This window comes from Lissotriton helveticus, chromosome 5_1, assembly GCF_964261635.1.
Source record: "Lissotriton helveticus chromosome 5_1, aLisHel1.1, whole genome shotgun sequence".
Classification (NCBI taxonomy): Eukaryota; Metazoa; Chordata; class Amphibia; order Caudata; family Salamandridae; genus Lissotriton; species Lissotriton helveticus.
Window position 1 is genome coordinate 1,264,738,136 of NC_136065.1, and position 20,874 is coordinate 1,264,759,009.

A 20,874-nucleotide genomic window follows, 5' to 3' on the forward strand; every position below is an offset into this window, starting at 1 on the left:
AGGAAAAGGGGGAGGGAGGGGAATGTTAGCTTTGATATCTGCAATTTTCTCAACAAAGAAATTGTTGAGGGCATCACAGAGGGCTTGGGAAGGTTTAAGGGATGCTCTATCTGACAGGGCCAACTCATGGACAGTTGAGAAAATTTCTTTGGACTGATTTCCGGCAGAGAGAATTTTGTCAGAAAAGTAGTTCGTCTTAGCTGTGAGGATTGCACTTTTATATGCATTAAGCATAGACTTATAGTGGGTTTTTAGCGTGGGGCAATAGGAGCGCCTCCAGGCGCGTTCTGCCTGACGGGCAACTAACTTCTTTCCCTTGAGCTCGTCAGTGAACCCTTTATTAACGTTATGGGCCCGTTTCACCGTGACACGTTTCAAGGGGGCCACTTGACTGCAGAACCTCGACAGCCAGTCATTAATAGCGTCAACCTGAGATGAGGGTGATAGTCCCTCTAGGATCGGATAAGCGGCTTGGAGGGAACGACAAAGAGCAGGAATGTCGACCTTGCTCCAATTGCGGGCCCAGATATTCCTGGGGAGGGTAGGGCGCGCGGATCGGTGGGAGTCTAAGGAAAATGAAATCAAAAAGTGGTCTGACCAGAGGCAGGGAGTGACAATGGGGGGGGGAGACCGGGATATTCAGTGCCCAAATTTGGTCCAAGATATGACCCTTAATGTGAGTAGGGACAGACACATGGGAAGTAAAGTTCAGACTAAGAAGCAGATCTGTAAAATCTCTGGAGGCTGCGTCTTCCGCTGGGTCAGTAGGCCAGAAATTGAAATCACCAAGAACAAGCACGGAAGCATTATTAACTGCTAGTGTAGCGAGAAGTTCTTGAAACTCGGTCAAAAAAGAGGGGGTATGGCGGGGGGGCCGATAGGCGAGGACACAGGTGATAGGGGTCTGGGAGGAAACAGATCGTATCACCAAACACTCCGCTCCCTTAATAGATGGGGAGGGGAGGGCTTGGAAATGGAGGTCAGACCGTGCGATTAAGGCGACCCCTCCACCTGCCTTGCCTGGCGGTCGGTCGGCCCGCAAGGCGTAATAGGAGGAGGGTAATGATGTAAGAATATTGGGGAGGGAGTCTGGGCAGAACCAGGTTTCTGTCAAAAATAGGAGATCAGGTTTATAAGACTCCAGAAACACAAAAAGTTCTAATTGGTGTTTCACCGCTAATCTGGTATTTAGAAGGAAGGCCGAAATAATAGTCGTGGGCCTCAAGGACTGGCCAGGTTCTGGTGGGGGGACGGGGAGAGGAGGGGAAGTCGGAACTGGGGAAGACGGAGTAGAAAAGGGCCGGCCAAGACCGAGATTGAGGATGGTGGCCACTGAGGCGGCACTGAGTATTCCATGAAGTTGATGGCGGTGGAGTTCTGCTGAGGAGTAAGTGTGGGATTGGGCATAGTGAGGTGCCCCTTGCCCCGGCCGGTCGCGGACGGGCGCAGACGGGCTTGCCTTTGGCGCGCCTTCGGCGCGCTGACGGCGCGCCCGCTGCGCCCGTCCGCTGCACGTACGGTGAAAGCACATCACTTATAGGAGGAAAGGTGGAGGGGGCGTGGCCTGTGGGAGGGGGGCGTGGCCAGTGGCCTCGATGGAATGGCGGCAAGATGCTATGGCCCGCTGCAGCTCTCAAATCAGCTGCGCAGGGCTGCCTAGCGTCGCGAATTGAAGTGCAAGTGCCCAGGAAGGGGAGGTGGGTGAATAAAATACAAGCAATACAACAATTTTTAAAATAAATACAAATTGCGCTATCTCCCGGCTTCCGCCTCAGGAGTTCGGTTTGTCTCTGCCTCGCGCTCGCCTTCAGCGCGATTTAAAGACTCCGGCGGGGGCATGGCCTGTGGGAGGGGGGCGTGGCCAGTGGCCTCGATGGAATGGCGGGAAGATGCTATGGCCCGCTGCAGCTCTCAAATCAGCTGCGCAGGGCTGCCTAGCGTCGCGAATTGAAGTGCAAGTGCCCAGGAAGGGGAGGTGGGTGATTAAAATACAAGCAATACAACAATTTTTAAAATAAATACAAATTGCGCTATCTCCCGGCTTCCGCCTCAGGAGTTCGGTTTGTCTCTGCCTCGTGCTCGCCTTCAGCGCGATTTAAAGACTCCGGCGGGGGGCGTGGCCTGTGGGAGGGGGGGCGTGGCCAGTGGCCTCGATGGAATGGCGGCAAGATGCTATGGCCCGCTGCAGCTCTCAAATCAGCTGCGCAGGGCTGCCTAGCGTCGCAAATTGAAGTGCAAGTGCCCAGGAAGGGGAGGTGGGTGATTAAAATACAAGCAATACAACAATTTTTAAAATAAATACAAATTGCGCTATCTCCCGGCTTCCGCCTCAGGAGTTCGGTTTGTCTCTGCCTCGCGCTCGCCTTCAGCGCGATTTAAAGACTCCGGCGGGGGGCGTGGCCTGTGGGAGGGGGCATGGCCAGTGGCCTCGATGGAATGGCGGCAAGATGCTATGGCCCGCTGCAGCTCTCAAATCAGCTGCGCAGGGCTGCCTAGCGTCGCGAATTGAAGTGCAAGTGCCCAGGAAGGGGAGGTGGGTGATTAAAATACAAGCAATACAACAATTTTTAAAATAAATACAAATTGCGCTATCTCCCGGCTTCCGCCTCAGGAGTTCGGTTTGTCTCTGCCTCGTGCTCGCCTTCAGCGCGATTTAAAGACTCCGGCGGGGGGCGTGGCCTGTGGGAGGGGGGGCGTGGCCAGTGGCCTCGATGGAATGGCGGCAAGATGCTATGGCCCGCTGCAGCTCTCAAATCAGCTGCGCAGGGCTGCCTAGCGTCGCAAATTGAAGTGCAAGTGCCCAGGAAGGGGAGGTGGGTGATTAAAATACAAGCAATACAACAATTTTTAAAATAAATACAAATTGCGCTATCTCCCGGCTTCCGCCTCAGGAGTTCGGTTTGTCTCTGCCTCGCGCTCGCCTTCAGCGCCATTTAAAGACTCCGGCGGGGGGCGTGGCCTGTGGGAGGGGGCATGGCCAGTGGCCTCGATGGAATGGCGGCAAGATGCTATGGCCCGCTGCAGCTCTCAAATCAGCTGCGCAGGGCTGCCTAGCGTCGCAAATTGAAGTGCAAGTGCCCAGGAAGGGGATGTGGGTGATTAAAATACAAGCAATACAACAATTTTAAAAATAAATACAATTTGCGCTATCTCCCGGCTTCCGCCTCAGGAGTTCGGTTTGTCTCTGCCTCGCGCTCGCCTTCAGCGCGATTTAAAGACTCCGGCGGGGGGCGTGGCCTGTGGGAGGGGGGCGTGGCCAGTGGCCTCGATGGAATGGCGGCAAGATGCTATGGCCCGCTGCAGCTCTCAAATCAGCTGCGCAGGGCTGCCTAGCGTCGCGAATTGAGGTGCAAGTGCCCAGGAAGGGGATGTGGGTGATTAAAATACAAGCAATACAACAATTTTTAAAATAAATACAAATTGCGCTATCTCCCGGCTTCCGCCTCAGGAGTTCGGTTTGTCTCTTGCACACAAAGAATCTACTGCACTTAGATGTCCTGCCAATATACAGAATCAGGGACTGATTCCGATGTCGGACAGACTCAGGTCCGTCCGACATCAGTCAGGAGCCGTAACCGACTGACCTGCTGTCATTGGTTACGACCTGGCAAGTACGATGCGACCGAACCCTGTCCAGTCACATTCGTATGCTTCACTATGAAAGCATGCATTCCGAGCGGAATGCATGCCTTCATTGTGTAAAGCAGGGATGCAGGTCATCCCGGCACCCGGTGGCCGGCACCCCAAGGTGCCGGCCACCGGGTGCAGGGCTCAACAGAGGGGCACCATAGGTGCCCCCAGGCTGCCATTTGGCGGCCTCGCAACCATGGGGGCCCGACTGCCTTTTTGTGATGAAAATACCAGCACAAAAAGGCATTGAAAAACTGCCATCGTACTCCCTCGGTCGTAAAGAGGCAACCGGGGGAGTACTGAAGGATTTCTGGATGGCAGACCGGCTCTCTGAGCCCGTCGTAAGCCATCCGGAAATCCGAGTCGGATTCCATTCCGACCGAGCCCATCGGAATGGCTTGGTCGGAAAGGAATCCGGCCGACACGTTCCGATTCGGTCGGAAGGGCTCCGAACCTGGTTCGGTGCCCTTCCGATCGGATTCGGCCCCTCAATCTGAGACATGGTCCTGTTGCACACGCTCTCGACTTTTGCACACAGATCTTCTGATGCAAATTAGTGAGGGCTTCTTTACAGTCAATGAGCCTCTTGTGTACTGCAAACAGAAACCTTTGGGCGTTCTGTACACAGTGTGAGATGTGTTTCAAACATCACAGCACATAGATAGTTCCACAAGTACTGTGTCTTAGGCTTGCTCCTAGACAGCAAATGAGAGAACCCGGGACCTGACACTATTGCGTATTGTGCCCCGATATGTGCACAGTGAAAGGGTTACCCTACTGGATGAACCGAGTATTACAATAACAAAATGCAGTGGTTCAGTCAGTTATTCATTTGAGAAATTGTTCCCAAAGTTTGGGATACAAAAATCATTATATGTATCTGGTGCACACCTAATGTAGAAATATATATATTTTTTATTTAATCTGGTGTAAACAAAGTCCATAAAAATTTGCATTGCAAATAATTCTACTGACAGATTTAAGGAGTAAACAGGTTCTCTTTATTTCGGTGTTCATTATTTTAATCATTTTAAATTTACAAGTCGATTTATAGAAAATCTATTTTTTTAGTGAGAAGCAGCTCAGTGCTAAAACAAAGGGCTTGGGCAAGATGCCAGAAGAATGGTGACAAGGCATTTTAAGTCCATACAAGTGTGGGGAAAACAGGTGTTTTGTACATAGGAGCAATTACAGCCCATGCTGCTTGCAACTGAAAATGCTTGAAAGATGGGGGAACGAATAACCAAATGTGTGCTTTTAAATAGTAAATAATCTATAATTGAAAGCATGGCTATCAGAAGTAGCATCCGGTGCAGAGAAAGAAAGTATTTATTTTGGAGACAAAACATGCAGGCTTCCCTATGGAAGATAATTGGCTGCCCTTCTGTACTAAGGAGAAAGCAAGATGGTGGCTGAATAGATACATTGCGACGGCAGGGGCGTAACAAACGCCCCCGCAGGCCCCGCGGTTCGGGGGCGCCTCACTCCCTTCATTAAATAAGGGCTGTGAGAGAGGCTTGCGCTGAAGCAAGCCTCTCTCCTCCATCTCCTCTCGTCTGAAGCAGGTGCAGCCTGCAGCCTTCTCTGAGCCCCTCGCCCCCTCCCTCTGACTGAAGAGAAACAAAGTATCAACAAACATTGTTTCTCTTCAGTCAGAGTTGCGAGGCCGGAAAGAGGGGGTGGGGGCCCCAGAGAGCAGGAGGCAGCACCGATCACTGCTCAGGATGGGGGTGGGGGCCCCGGAGAGCTGAAGGCACTGCTCAAGGCCCTGACAAGGGTGGGAGTGGGGGCCCAGAGAGAGCATTCCCCACAGATCCAGATTTCAGCGACTGTGGGGCAAGGCATAGCCAGTGACTGTGGATAAAAGCCATCTCCAAGAATTAAGGGTGACTACTCCAAGGATGTCTGTGGGTTTTAAGTCCCAAAAATTGTAAATCTCTGCAGGTATTTTACAAAAACTCTTCCAGCCAATTTGGACAAACAGGCCAAAAAAAAAACTGGGATTTCTTATTCTTCCAGTTTGAGGGGACATGGCCAGGCTGATTGGGTTGAAATGCCCCATTCAGGCAGGGCCAAGGCTGACTTCTGTAGACTAATCCTTGTGTGTTATGGCACTGATGGAGCTAAAAACGACGGAATGAAATTCAACGTGAGTTATTACCAGTGTTTTTAGTGAGTCAGAAGACCATACATTAACTACATCTCTCATCAGCTAAACATATGCTACTCAAATACAAATACTTTTATATAAAAAGATACAGATATTCAACATATGTGGAATGTATAGAATGTGCCAAAATTAAAACCCTTCTGCACAGATAGAATGACTGAAAGGCTTAAAGTGTCATCCCTTCAATAAACAGGATACACATTAAACAAATCTCACACATCGCCTGCTATAAGTTAATGTACTCATGTTAAATGTAAACTATTTCCCACTTTATACTTTGTGTCACACAGCGCCTTAAATGAAGTCTCTTGTGTTCAGGCTTGGTCATATAAACAACAATGGCCCTAGACTATTGATCAAATTGACTTAATCCCTTGGTTAATTAGTCAAAAGTAGAAATGCGATTCAATCTGCATTTAAGAAATCAAGCTATATGGGAGAGAGAAATTAATGAAATAGGCAGAAAAACACCATCCACAGTTCAAAGATTTGTATTTATCAAGAACGAAATATTACAGTTATTTACATTGTCAAGCAACAACAACTAAAATGTACGGCGCAAAGACTAAAAAAGAGCTATAGTCAAGGGTGAACAAAGAGGTGCTCAAGTGTTGAGAGGAGAGAAGAAAAAAGATTAAGGCATCTGGTTTGAATATTTACAAAAAACAAACAAGCGTTTCAATTCCGCTAGTTGACTAGGCCTGTCCAGATTGTTCTTGGGGGAGGAAACCAAGGGGAAGGTGAATACAAATCTTTGAACTGTGGATGGTGTTTTTCTGCCTATTTCATTAATTTCTCTCTCCCATATAGCTTGATTTCTTAAATGCAGATTGAATCGCATTTCTACTTTTGACTAATTAACCAAGGGATTAAGTCAATTTGATCAATAGTCTAGGGCCATTGTTGTTTATATCACTGATACCCAGGTCCTATGATTTAGTGGGTTTTACCCCATTGATTTAACAGGCTTGGTCATAGCTTACTATTTCTTCATTAATATGTTTTTTTTTTTTAAACTCAACTCTGAAAATGTTTATAGCCACAACCTTTCTAATGATAATACAATTCCTCCATAATTACAATAATTCTGAACGTCTCTACCCTTCCAAACGGTAAGAGATTGCCAACTCTTCCTTCTTAAAAAATAAGTCTGGTCAATAACGAGCCACAGACAGGGGCGTAACAAACGCCCCCGCGGTGGGGGGCACTCTCTTTGGTAAATGAAGGGTGCAAGGCGGAGGGGAGAAGGGTGCAAGGCAGAGCGGAGAAGGGTGCAAGGCGGAGGGGAGAAGGGTGCAAGGTGGAGAGGAGAAGGGTGAAAGGCGGAGAGGAGAAGGATGCAAGGCGGAGGGGAGAAGGGTGCAAGGCGGAGTGGAGAAGGGTGCAAGGCAGAGAGAAGGGTGCAAGGCGGAGGGGAGAAGGGTGCAAGGCAGAGGGGAGAAGGGTGCAAGGCAGAGGGGAGAAGGGTGCAAGGCAGAGGGGAGAAGGGGATATGGGTGCAAGGCAGAGGGGAGAAGGGTGCAAGGCAGAGGGGAGAAGGGTGCAAGGCAGAGGGGAGAAGGGTGCAAGGCGGAGTGGAGAAGGGTGCAAGGCGAAGAGGAGAAGGGTGCAAGGCAGAGTGGAGAAGGGTGCAAGGCGGAGAGGAGAAGGGTGCAAGGCAGAGGGGAGAAGGGTGCAAGGCGGAGGGGAGAAGGGTGCAAGGCGGAGGGGAGAAGGGTGCAAGGCGGAGGGGAGAAAGGTGCAAGGCAGAGGGGAGAAGGGTGCAAGGCAGAGGGGAGAAGGGGAGAAGGGTGCAAGGCGGAGTGGAGAAGGGTGCAAGGCAGAGGGGAGAAGGGTGCAAGGCGGAGGGGAGAAGGGTGCAAGGCAGAAGGGAGAAGGGTGCAAGGCGGAGGGGAGAAGGTAGCAAGGCAGAGGGGAGAAGGGGAGAAGGGTGCAAGGCAGAGGGAAGAAGGGTGCAAGGCGGAGAGGAGAAGGGTGCAAGGGGGAGTGGAGAGTGGGGCAAGGCAGAGGGGAGAATGGTGCAAGGTAGAAAAGGGTGAAAGGCGGAGGTGGAGTAGGGTAGAAGGCAAGGGGAGAAGGGTGCAAGGCAGAGGGGAGAAGGGTGCAAGGCAGAGGGGAGAAGGGTGCAAGGCAGAGGGTAGAAGGGTGCAAGGTAGAGAAGGGTGCAAGGTGGAGGGGGAGAAGGGTTCAAGGGGGAGGGAGAGAAGGGTGCAAGGGGGAGGGCGAGAAGGGTGCAAGGCAGAGGGGAGAAGAGTGCAAGGGGGATGGTGATGAAGTTAAGAATGTGCCCTCCCCTCCCCGGAAACATTTCTGCAGACACCCATGGCAATGCACACTACTTTGTGAGAGAGAGTGGAGTGAGAGAGATAGTGGAATGAGAGAGATAGTGGAGTGAGAGAGAGTGGAGTGAGAGAGAGTAGAGTGAGAGAGAGTGGAGTGGAGTGAGAGAGAGAGTGGAGAGAGAGTGGAGGGAGAGAGAGAGAGTGGAGAGAGTGAGAGAGTGGAGAGACAGTGGAGAGAGAGACAGTGGAGAGAGAGTGGAGAGAGAGAGTGGAGAGACAGTGGAGAGAGAGAGAGTGGAGAGAGAGACAGTGGAGAGAGAGTGGAAAGAGAGAGTGGAGAGAGTGAGAGAGAGAAGAGAGTGGAGAGAGAGTAGAGAGAGGGAGGGAGAGACAGTGGAGAGACAGTGGAGAGAGAGACAGTGGAGAGAGAGACAGTGGAGAGAGAGTGGAGAGAGAGAGTGGAGAGAGTGAGAGAGTGGAGAGACAGTGGCGAGAGAGACAGTGGAGAGAGAGTGGAGAGAGAGAGTGGAGAGAGTGAGAGAGTGGCGGGTCGCTTGCCTGAGTGCTCTAGACTGGCACGGAGGATGGGAGGGGGGCCCCCTCCATGTAGTTTGCAGGGGGGCCCCCTCAAGTTTCGGTACGCCACTGTGCGACAGAGCTCTCTCGAAGACCTCTACATCCCCCTCACTCCCACGGATATGCTTTGAGCTCCCTGTGGATTTACTCATGCAGACAGGCGCGCTGCTTTCCTCCTCAGCGTGCGACTGATGCAGCATGCTGGCCAATCTCCAGTGCTGGGAGAAGGCAGGATCGCGGGCTGTTGCTCCTTTGTGCTCGAGCTTGCTGCACGACAGTGCTTTGCCGTTTTCAGTAGGTCTTCGGGACTGCCTGGGTGGATACTTGTGTCAAAATGGCACCAAAGCCTTTAAAACTACAGAAGGACAGAGGAGAAGTCCTTACTGCATCGGCAAGACTTGCAGCCCGTGCCTAGGCTGCCAGACAGGACTCTTCTCTTGAGCAGTGTACCGCAGGGCCAGGCAAGCCAGCTTATTTTCAAGTGAGGAAGCACAAGTCAGGAAGTATGGGTGCAGGAAAAAGAAGGAATCAAGCTGCTACCATAGGTAACAGGGCAGGGTTTGTCATGGAGGAGGGAGCTGCGGATCATGGTAATGATGCTCCACCCACTCAACAACCTGCAATAACCATATTCTTTGGCATCAAGAACTTGGGCCTAGAGTGATATTAAAGTCTCCGCCCAAAATCACTGGAGATGTTGCCGAAATCAAATGGGAGTATAAAGACTGGAGTGGAATAGGATCGTCTGTATTTGGTCCATAGTAACCAACCACAGTAAATACCTTGCTGAGTATGCTGACATTGGCTATCGCCCATTTCCCCTTTGGGTCTGATTCAGACGATGTTATTCTTGCTTTTAGGGATTTTTTAAAGAGGATGGCCACACCTTTTATAACACACTCTTGGTTGGTGCATATGTAGGAGTCAACCCAGTAACGGGTTTTCATTGTCTCTTCCCACTCTTTTTTTAACAGGTGTGTTTCCTGTAGAATTAAAATCTCGCTATCAATAGATTTCAAGTATTCAAGAATTTTCCGTCGCCTGCTCTTAGTTCTTAGCCCGCTGACATTCCAGGAAGTTATTTTTATATATTTAAGATTTTTTCCCATCTCTTCCTGGCTTAAGCCGGCTTTCGTCATTATTAAGCCGGGCCCTGCTTATCTCCTTTCCTATGGGATCAACGTTTTGCTGAGGACATTTTTTTGTATTTTTCCCTACTTTCCTCCCATCTCCCGTGTGCCCCCCCCTTTTTCCTCTAGTCTGTACATTAAACCAAGTGAGAATGTGCAAAATAAAAAGAAGAGAAGAAAAAAGAAGACACGGGGGGGGCATCCTCCCACCCTGGGGAAGCCTCCCTTTCATTTGGGCTTTAATTCTAGCCCTCTTCGAGCCCCATGCCTGAGAAGATAAGTTCTGTGAGAGTGCTACTGTTTCATCACTAGTGATTAAATTTTTTGCGTGTATCTAATAATGTGAATGTATCTGGGTCTGGACGCGCATCTGGTCCAGAAGTGTTTCGACTTCCTGAGGATCACTAATGTTATACATCTTATTCCTCCACATGATCCTGAGGGAGGCCGGGAACTTCATTTGGACAGTTGCCCCAAGTGCTTTCAGTTCGGGCATTTTTTGACCCAACTCCCATTGCCTGTCTTGTGTCATTTTCGCAATGTCAGATCGAATCTTAAAGGACCAGTCATCGTTGCTATACGCCCCACTTTTCAGGACCTCACTCAGGATTTTCTCTTTAAGAGTATAGGTTCTAAAATTTATTAGAATCTTTCTTGGATATTTCCTCTCCTTAGGCTTCCCAAAAGGGTCCCGATGCACCCGCTGAATGTCATCTTCCAGGCCAAGGGTTTTACTCCATGGAAAGTGCTCCTCTATATGTGCTATTATAAATTTCTTTATGTCCGACCCTTCTCGCCCTTCTGGAACATTGAGAAATCTGAGATTTCACCTTCTGGACTGGTTTTCTAAAGCTTCTAACTTTTCGTCGATACTTTTGTCTTTAGCCTTTAAGGTTCTGATATCCTTCTGAGTTAGCTCTACTTTCCTATTTAGACCCTCAACTTCTGCTTCCACTGAGGAGACTCTATCGTTTAAAGCTATTAGTTTGGAGTCCAAAGATTCAAATCTTTCGTGGAATTTGTTCTGATTATCTTCTGATATTTTAAACCTAGACCTCATCTCTTCTAGCATTTTTTCCAATATGACATCCATACAGCTTCGTGGGTCACCCTGCGGATTAATAGGATTAGTAGGAGGACTTTTAGAGGGGCTGTTAGGCACAATTCTAGCGGGGCCCTGAGGTGGGCATTGAGCCTGACTCGGGTTCTGACTAGAAGGCAAGCTATGGGTTATGATCTGGATTGGGGTCGGGGTCTGCAACCCTTCCTGCAGCTGTTCTGCTTGCTCCCTTGTGAGGAACTCTGTGGGGGCATTAGTTGGAACGTCCAGAACTTCTGTTAGAGCTGGGAGAACGGAGCTTTCCATGTTGAATTTATGGCTGCTCACTTTCTCTAATTCTCCACGACTTAAATTCTGAGCCCGTTCTTGCACCTTAAAATAGGACCTTAGCGAGGGAGTGATTTTATTTTTACGGTTTTACCCCCTTCACCTACCTCCAGGTTATTTCCTGCCAACCCCTTTTTGTTTAGAGGTTTGCCTACATGCAAATTCTGGGCTTTCTGTGGGAGTCTTTTTGTAATTCGTGGGATGACGGGCTGTTTAGCCACAGGGGGTAAACTTGCCTTAAGGAACTGCCTGCTCCTTAGACAGTACGAAGACCTTCCCCTCAGTTCAGGGTCTGCTGTAATTCCTTTATCCGCTTTAAGCGCACTTTTTCCTGCTTCCTGAATGCGAATTTTGTCAAAAGTTAGGTCTATCGAGTTGGATGTTGGATGGGTTGTGCTGTCTGTACTTCCCTTTTCCCCCTCCACTTTTGCTGCAAGGACCCTACTTGCGGTGTTTATGTGCTGGTAGGGCGAGAGACAGAAAGGAGGGCAGAGTTTCCTCTCTGATGCATCTATCAGTGCCTCTATCGGATAATCAGCCAAGCTAAGTTCTCCCAGATTATTTAACCTGCTCAAAGATTTTAAATTATTAAAAGAGTCTGCTGATTGCACTCCGTTCTGAAGCTGAAATAAGTCCAAGCCAGACCGATCTCCTGGGTAAACCTTTAAACTTTTAGATTCCGTAGAATGCAGAACCGGTCTGTCCCGTGCCTCAGCTCCCCCTGCATTACCTCTAAGAAACACCGAGATCCGGCTCACTGCTCTCCTGCAGTTTTGTCGAGCCCGTGATGCCGCCTCCCACCAGCCGGCGTTTGCTCTGATTGGCGATTCCCGGATGAGTGAGCCCTGCTGAGGTGAACGAGGACCTTTCCCCAGCACTCACGTGGCAGCGCCGGCAGCCTCAATCAGGACGCCGGAAAAAACTGTCATCCCGCTAGTCCGTGGTCCTTCGGTGAGTCCTTCGGTGAGATACAGATGCCCCGCAAGATTGTTAGCTGCGAAGCGAGGCGCTCCCCTCCCTGCCGTTCAACAGTGCGTTCAACAACGCGTGGGCGTAAGCAATGGTAGAGAGGAGACTGAGAACGGGTAACGCTTCACTTGCAATTCCTCTGACATATTATCCCCCAATGTGCTCCACAATCCCAAGAATGTCAAATCTGTCGAAACCAGCAGCTCCTCTCCACTCGCAACGCCATTCTACAGAGCCCAGGCACGGAGCTCCCGACCGGGCTTATCGACCGGCCGCCATCTTCCCCGGTACCCTAGAGGTAAACAGACAAGTCTGCCAAAAATGAGAGAGTGGTTGGGAGTGTATAAAAGTGACCTAAGCCTAATCGACATATGGAAAGGGAAGGGTGTTAAGCAAGACAAATTTACCTTTAAAAATAAGAAATTTAGATTACAATCTAGGATTGACTATATTTTCTAATAGATCAAGGGTTACTAGAGAATACTCAAACTGTAATCCATATTCCCGCCCATCTCTTTGACCATTCTGCTGTTCAAATTACGTTAAAAATAAAAGATGATATAACAATACCGAGATGGACGTTGGACCGTTCAGCTCTCTTAGACCCCCTAATTATTGACCAACTCAAACAAGAGACAGAGTTATATTTTGAGGATAACAACGAAAGTGCCCCATCTCAAACGGTATGGAAGGCGTATAAAGCAGTAATAAGGGGCAAGATCTGTGGTCAGACTATCCATAAATCAAGGGAGTTTAAAAGAGAGATCAAGAAAATAGAAGATAATATAAAAACTCTGGATCGTCAGATATCCTCAGATGTTTCATCCCCGAGAGGTCAAGAACTAGAAAAGGAAAGGTTAAAACTAAAATAAAGCTCAATTGCTATACTAGAGGGTAAAATCAGAGAGAGATGGGAGTGTAGTAAACTCACCCACTAAGAATCTGGAGAGGGCTGCGGGAAAATGCTTGCCTGGAAGACCAAAACAGATCAAGCGAGAAATAAAATTGGCAGTATAGACCCAATCGACATTTCCCAAAATGGATCTGAGGAGGCGGTAATAAAACAGGAATTCTCTGCCTTTTTTTCAAACCTATATACAGAAGATTGTAACCCGAAAGTCGAAGAAATAACAAACTTTCTAGATGCACAAAACATCCCCACCCTATCCTCTGAAGAGAAAGATATTCTAAATAGCGTAATAACAACTCATGAGGTAGATGGAGTTATAAAAAACTTAAAAAGAGGAAAGGCGGCAGGTCCTGACGCCCTCCCAAATGACTTCTATATGAAATTAAAAGACACACTGGTCCCTCATTTAACAGCCCTCTTCAATAAAATCTTTTTGGATAATGGTAAAATCCCAGAGACATGGAATGATGCAACCATCTCCATTCTTTTAAAACCGGGTAAAAATCCGCAAAAATGCGAGTCCTACCGCCCAATATCCATTTTAAACTGTGACTATAAGATCTTCACCCAAATCATGGCCAAAAGATTGGGGGAAATTGCGGGGGCACTGATAAACTCTAACCAAAAGGGCTTCGTGGCAGGAAGACACCTTCAAGAGCATACCCATGAGCTGATTGGAGCAATAGACATTGCTATTACTGAGAACTTCCTCTATCGATAATTACAATTGATGCTGCTAAAGCGTTCGATAGAGTTAACTGGAGTTATTTAAGCAAGGTTCTAAAGAAATTCAATCTAGGGGAAAACATTTTAAAAATGGTAGAAAACATCTATAACTCTCCCAAAGCAAAATTATTAATTAACGGCAACCTAACTGAAAACATTCAGATAGGCAGAGGAACTTGCCAGGGATGCCCCCTCTCTCCCCTGCTCTTTAATTTTTATATTTGACCGGTGGCAGAATGCCTTAGGAACCTCCCCTCAATCTCCCCCTTTCAATATCAAGGGTGGCATAAGAAAGTAGCTCTTTATGCTGACGACCTCATGATTTTTACTTCGGATTTAAAGGAGGCCCTTAAAGCAACAGAGGAGACTCTGATTAGTTTTGGGAAACTATCTGGTTATCAGATAAATCCAACTAAAACTGAAACTATGAGCTGGAATGAGGAATTCACATCCCTTTTTGCAAGGAAAAAATAAGATACTTGGGTATTGACCTCGTAAAGGACCTTGACAAAGTAACCCAAACTAATATTCATAGAATAGAAGTTGAGGTAAAAAGGCTGTTGAAAGTATGGAGTGGGTTACCATTAACATTCCTGGGCGAATCGAATATTATAAAAATGTCAATCTTGCCGAAATTCACTTTTATTTTTAGCTCTATCCTTTTGGAGTTTAAAAGAGAGTCCATAAAATAGATTCAGGGAGAACTATCTAGTTTTATTTGGTCCTCTAAAAGACCAAGAATCGCTTGGCATAAAATAAGGAGAAAAAAGGAGCAGGGAGGTCTGGCTAGTCCTGACCTCTTGGAATATTGCAGCGCCTTCCAATTCAAATCTAGCAGGACGTTGCTGGGCCCTTACGAAAACTACCCAATATTTCTACAGAAACTAACAAATAACACTAGCCATTTTTTGTATAAATTCGGCCACCCGAAATAAAAAAAAAAAATCAAACTGAAGACCTTGAAGTCAGCCGCTAGGTTGTGGTACTGTGTTAGATCCACACTGGATATCCCCTTCTATAGCGATAAGGCACCGATCTGGGACTCCCAGACAACACCGGATTGCCTTAAGGACAGCTTAGCGATGCCCCTAAAATCAGCAGGATTACTGGAGTGGGGGTAACTCTTGTTTCAGAATGAGCTTCTCGATTGGGAAAAACTATCAGAATGTACGAATTCCACACTATCGAAATTCAAATACTATCAACTTCTGAGCTGGACTAAGTCACTCATAGAAACCAGAAAAGGTAACATCTCCCTAGAAGTAAAGATGCTGGACAAGAAGCCGCTCTTGAAAGAAGTATCCTTCTGGTACTGGGCCCTAATTTCAGCAGGGGAGGAGGACTTCCGAATTCCAGAGAGCATCTGAGGGAAAGACCTGCCGACGCTGGATACGAATAATATATGGCAAGTATCTATGAGCAAATGCTGGTCAATTGTAACTCTGCTGCTCTTAAAAGAAATCATTTACTCACCATTCATAGAGCCTACTGGACTCCAAAAAGAGTATCCAAACTGAACGGGTCCACAGTGAGGAGCTGCCCAAAATGCGGATTACAGAAGGCTGACGACCTGCATATGTTCTGGCAGTGTCCCAGTCTCGATGATTTCTGGAAGGATGTGGGTAACACCTTAGATGGGGTAATGGGAAGACAACTGACTGTAAGTATAGACCTAGTTATTTTTGGGGTGATGGGCATAAATGCTTCAAGAATATTAACTAAAGCCCAGGAAAACCTAATCTTCATGTTGATCCTCCTGGCAAGGAGGATGGTCTGTATAAAATGGATAAACCCTATTCCACCGACATACAGTGAATGGCTAGCTTCAGTTTTAAAGATACATAATTTGGATAGAAAAAAGAAGCTATTTTCTAAGAAATTTAAATTCTGGGAGATATGGGAAGAGTTTCATAAGGTTTGATCTAGTTGGGTCCTGTCAACGTCTTAGTATACACTTGTTTAACTCACTAAGTCCAATGATTACGTGAATGCAACAACATCAGATGAAGGCTTGTAAGAGTAGCCATAATGGCTAGCGCACCCCCCCACTGAAAAAGAATCCTTCTTCTTAAAAGTATATGGAAGTAAGGGGCTCCTTTTCTCTGAAACGCCGGAAGGATGTGGCCCCAGACCCACAAACAATCAAAGAAAGGTTGGATTAAGAGAAAGGACCCTGATAATCTCCTAACTTTAACCTGTTGCGTAATGAGGACAAAGAAGAAAAAAAATCAAGAACCTGGGCAGTGTGTTGAGTAAGCCAGGCACTACTGAGAAACTGGGCGGATTGGGCGAGTCGGATTTTTGGGCCACTTTGGCTCCTGATGCATTGGCAGGGAAGGCCTTAGCAACAAACGCAGACCCAGACCACTCAGGTTGGACATTGCCGGGGCCACATGAACAAGTCTTGAACTTAGTGGGAACAGGAGGCTGCAAGGAGGGGTGCAACAAGGAGCACGGTTTAGAGCAGTCCTGAGCTGCGGCAGTGACTGATCTTACTTTGGACGGGCAGATAAATACTTCTCCTTGACTGATTGCTCAGATTCAGAGGCCCTTAGCTCATATCTCAGCAAAACTAGTGCCTCTATTTACTCAAACTCGGAACCCAGCACACTGGAAGCACCTAAAACTGCGCTCCATCTCCAGAAACATGAAAATGCCAGTAAAAGGAGTACAAAAGCGCAGAATAGGAGAACAAAGAAATTAACCAGCAGTAGCTTCAAATGGGATTATTCCCACACAAAGATGGTTGGGACTCCAACAGAAACACTAGCTCAGAATGAAATAGGTTAATCCGCTTTGCAGTCAACTGATACCATGTCCTTAAATCCTGAATTAAGCTTAAAATTGGAGTCCATTAAAGAACATTGGGCTGAGACAATAGCAGATAGTAAAAAGGCAAGACATGCTACAAAAAAATTAGAAGGTGCTGTTCGGAAGGTTGGGAAGGCATGGTCTGAGATCAGGGAGCATCTGAGCTGCATGGAGGGTAGGACCACAGCCTTGGAGGTAGCGGTCACAGAGGTGAAAGAGCAATCAAAGATGCATGAGTCACAATTAACCGATGTGCAGTGGAAGCTGGAGGACATGGAAAAATGACAGTGCTGGAATAATCTTTGGTTTCCTGGAATTGATGAAGAAATTGAGGGGCATGATATATGCAATTACATGCTGGATCTCTTAAAGACTGCCTTCTCCAAACTGTCAGGATGGGACTGGGCTGCGAAAGTTCAAAGAGTACACAGGTTTCTGATGACCCGTAATAAATCAGTCCAGGATGGCAGGAATTCAAGACAACCACGGGCTATTCTAGTATTTTTCAGTAACTTTTTGCTCTGCCAGGCTATTTTTGAGAAAGCGTGCCAGGATGTAAGAAGGACATACCTAGGATCATAATTTTTCATACGACCTGATTTTTTTTAGCCACACAACTGTCAAAGACCTGTGGCGTTTGTGACAGGTGATCAAGCCATTCCAAGATGCTGGCTTAGAAATATATCTATTGGTTCATGCCAGACTGAAAACTATTGTCTGTGGCCATGTTAAATATTTTACATCAGAAATTAAGGCCAAAGAATATTGGTGTCAGGTCACTGCGGGCAGTAGCAATTCCTAAGCATTGGGACCCTCTTTAAGAACTGGCCTGAGCTTTGTAATATTAGTGATTGTTTTTCTTTGGTTTTCTTCTTCTCTCTTTTCTCACTGGGCACTGTTCTGTGGCGGGAGCGAGGGGGCCTACATCTGAGAGGGGTCAGGGCGTGCCACACGGTATTGACCTCCGGTCTCCATCACACAGACCTGTATGGTCTGGCAGCTTTAACTAGTGGGTGGGTGGCGGGAGGGGGTGGAGGGTTGAGGGGGGACTGGGGGTGTGTCAGGGAGGGCATGACGTAGGGGGCTTGGAAGGGGGGTTGTGTGATGGTGTGATATTCAACAGACAGCAAGTGGATGTAATTGTAATTGTAAATGTGATGATGTATTTTTTGTATCAAAAGAACAGCAGCACTGTGCACATGGACATACCCGGGAGAGTGTGTGGGCAGCAGTTAGCAACAAAATATGCCCTGTGCAAAGGATAGGATGGGGTAGCAAGGTATTTGCTTCATTGAGGTGATACTCTTTGGTGGTGTTCACAGCCTCTAAGAGCTATGGCTAGTTTGCAAATCGCCTCTATTCACATCTGTGGATTAAATGATAAAGTAAAAAGAAGGCGAGTAGAAGAGAAGCTAAGTTTTTTAAGAGCAGTGTACTGTTTACAAGAAACTCACATTGCCAGAAGTACAGGGCTCTGCTGAACACCTTTGGATTGAAGGCTGTTTGCTATACGACGCAAGAAACTAGGACCAGGGGGGTTGCAATCCTAGTTAAAGGAGATTCTTTTACCCCTAGTAGCAACACTGCAGACAAGCTGGGAAGATAGGCGATAATGGAATGTAAGGCTGGAAGTCATTCTTTCACATTATGTACAATTTATGCCCCAGTACTAGATGATCCCAGTGTGTTCAATTTCTTGGCAGCCAAGCTCCTATCTTGGCCTGGGCCACTTGTCATTTGTGGGGATTTTAATCTAAATGGCTCAGGGGGGGGCGAGGTAACAGCCAAGAAAGTTATGTGGAGTGCAAGCCACAATCTTTTAAATCCTTGGGTTGCCTGCAAAAGGAACTAGGGCTGATTGATGCTTGGGCCTCGCTGAAGGCCCCTGACCCAGGATATACCTACTATTCAGCTCTCCACACCCAATTATCCAGGCTGGACTACTTTTTTGTATCACCTCTATAGGCTAGAGGGGCACAGGTTGAAATATTTCCCAGAGCGGTTTATGACCATAACACAATGCATTTTCAGTTTTCTATGACAAGGTTAGCTTGTGTACCTAGAAAATGGACATTTGAGAAGGGGTTGCTGCTGGATCCTGACTATGTCAAACACTTGAAATCTTGGGTCGCGTTTTTCTTTCAGTTAAATAAAGGAAGCGCAGCTGAAATTGTTTGGGACACATTTAAGGCTGGTGTAAAGGGGCGAAACCCTGAGCTTTAGCATTTCTAAACAGATGCAGGTGCTAGGACGTTGCAGAGAGCTTCATAAAATGCTAAGTAGTTTGGAAACAGAATTAATTTGTGCTGTTTAAACCGGGAAAGACTCTCCCCCTGCACTGAACCTGATAGCTATCACTAAGGCTGTCTAAACCAATATTTTGCAGAGAAAACATCTGGGAAGTATTTGTCCAAAGAGCAGGACCGCTACAAGTTTAGTGAGTGCATAGGGCAGTTTCTGGCAAGTTAGGGCAAGGCAACAGAGCACGGTCGGCTGTATTATTACGGTTAAGATTGTGCAGGGAAACATAGTCACAGACCCCTGCGAAATCAGAGAGGTTTTTAAGAGGCTTTATGCCGATCTGTATAAGGATTCCTCTAACCATGATCGCACGCTTTAGATATTGGCTTGGCAGATCAATCGAGCAGAATCACAGATGAGGAGAGGCTGATGTTAGGGGAAGTAATACTACCTGAGGAATTACAGGTGGCTCTCTTCGCCCTACAATGGGATAAGGCAGTTGGGGCAGACCACATCCATCTTCAAATGCAACAGGAACTGCGGTGTCTAGTAAATGAATTTCGAACCAGGACGCTGCCCCCCAGGTCATGGGGTATTGGCAATATAATTTTTTTTTTTAAAGAAAGGCAAAGACCCCGCAGTTATGGGCTCATATAGACCAATCACATTGCTTAACAGTGATGTGAAGGTCTTCTCTAAAATCTTTGCCACCCAACTATCAGGTGATAGACTCCGATTGGTTTCTGAGCTGCAGCATGGGTTCATTCCCGGCATCCCATCCAGAGGGTCATCTCTCTATTTGATGCAACTGAAGTTCTGGCAAAACCAATGGGGGTGGCCTTATTGGATGCTGAAAAGTCTTTCGACAGGGTGTTGTGGGCCTTTTTGTGGAACGTTCTGGAAGCCAATGGTTTGGGGGGGGATTTCATTGGTGCAATTCGTACAATGTATAGCAAACCTATAGCCCACTTGTAAATAATGGGACATGAATCTGAGGCCTTTTAATAATAGAGAGGGCCCCTCTGTTGTTTGCATTATTTATAGACCCTTTTCTCAGAAGCCTAGACTCTTCACCAGATATTGTGCCCATTAGCTTACAGGGCTGGGACACGAAAACCCTGGTCTACGCTGACGAAGTGGCCCTACTTACCAGCGATCTGGGCAGAGCTATACGGGAGATTGCAGAAGACTTCGGGTCCAGATCTGGGTTTCTGCTAAACAGGGCTAAAACCCTAATTTTGATTCACAGTCATACACCTGCCTCCGATAACAGGACCACAAATGAAGCCAATTATTTAAGAATATGTAACACCCCTAAGTTAGAGCTTATAATTGATCTAAACCTGACCCCCATTCATGAGTAAGCCAACAAGCAGTTTTAACTGTGGGAAAATCTGAGACTTTTATAATAGGAAGATGTAACTTAGTCAAGATGATTTGCTCCCTATACTGCTATATGTGTTTCGTACTGTGCCACTGGAATTCAACAATGAATGGTTTAAGAAAATTGATAGATTGGTAGCAAGCTTTATTTGGGCATATGGGAAAACTAGAAGAGCTAATACTTGTATGTGTTAACCAGAGAGATCGGGGATGGGCGCTCCCCAATTTTGGATTATAATTTTTTGCTGCTGCCATGCAGTGCTACAATATATTTTTCAACTGCCGGGCAACAGAATGCCGCACAAGCAGTTATGTACCCTCCATTTATGAGCTTCTAATCGGCAACGCAGCCCATGGATGTTTAATGAAGTTTTTTGAGCCACGCCATTTTAAGCTAACCCGTTTTAAGACTTTGTATGCCACATTTCGAAACGGGGCGGCGGTTCGAAAGAAACTTGGGGCAGGTAGGTATAGTAGATATACTCATCTGATCCGGAATGAACAACTGGCCGGCATGTTTCATGACAGCTGTTTTGCGAGGTAGGGAAGTGGCAGGCTGGCCAGGATTGGAGATCTTCTTGCTGGGAATCTGTTTGCACCCTTCGATGTGGTCTGTAGAAGATGTAATGCTGGGCCACTGGATTTTTTTTAATACTTTT